A 663-nucleotide genomic window follows, 5' to 3' on the forward strand; every position below is an offset into this window, starting at 1 on the left:
TTCACTTTGCTGAATAGTTGGTGTTTGTAGATCAACAAGTTAGCTGTACAAGAAGTTTTTAGCAGGGGACTGGCTTTGTGCAGTACAGCTATACTTGAATAAAAAGGTTGATTCTTTAGGCAGGTAGACTATATGCTTTAGGAGTATGTTTCAGTTCTGCCTTGCTGGTTCCTTTAAGCAAGTCATCAAATTTACCTCAGAAGTGGATGTTACCAGTGTAAAAAAGGTCTCAAAAGGCTTATATGTACAAGCACTCAGAGGAAAACTTATCAAGGAAATAAGCACAAAATTAGGCACACTTCTATTGCAATTAAGGCTGCCTCTCATTTAGCAAAGGATTTACAACAGTTTTTCATGTATTTACAACTCATGAGCCTGGGTAGTCATCTGAGACAAGTTTGGAGGTCTGAGACAGATTTAGCACTGTAGATAAGACAGATTTTCACTCTAAATACACGCAGAATTAATAAGTGATGAGGGGCAGGTCTTATATTGTTAAATTTCTACAACAGAGGGATAACTTTATGAATCAAGCTGCAATCTTCTAATTTATTGGTCTTAATTCTGCCTCACTGCTCCTGGTATGCACTGCCTTGCTATACAACAGTAAGGTCTGGGGTGTGGTGGTAGATAATGGGCCGAATGATCCTGAGGAGCTGCCCA

This window comes from Lithobates pipiens, unplaced genomic scaffold, assembly GCF_037356315.1.
Source record: "Lithobates pipiens isolate NorthernLeopardFrog02 unplaced genomic scaffold, aLitPip1_a1.2 Scaffold_19, whole genome shotgun sequence".
In the NCBI taxonomy this organism is placed as follows: Eukaryota; Metazoa; Chordata; class Amphibia; order Anura; family Ranidae; genus Lithobates; species Lithobates pipiens.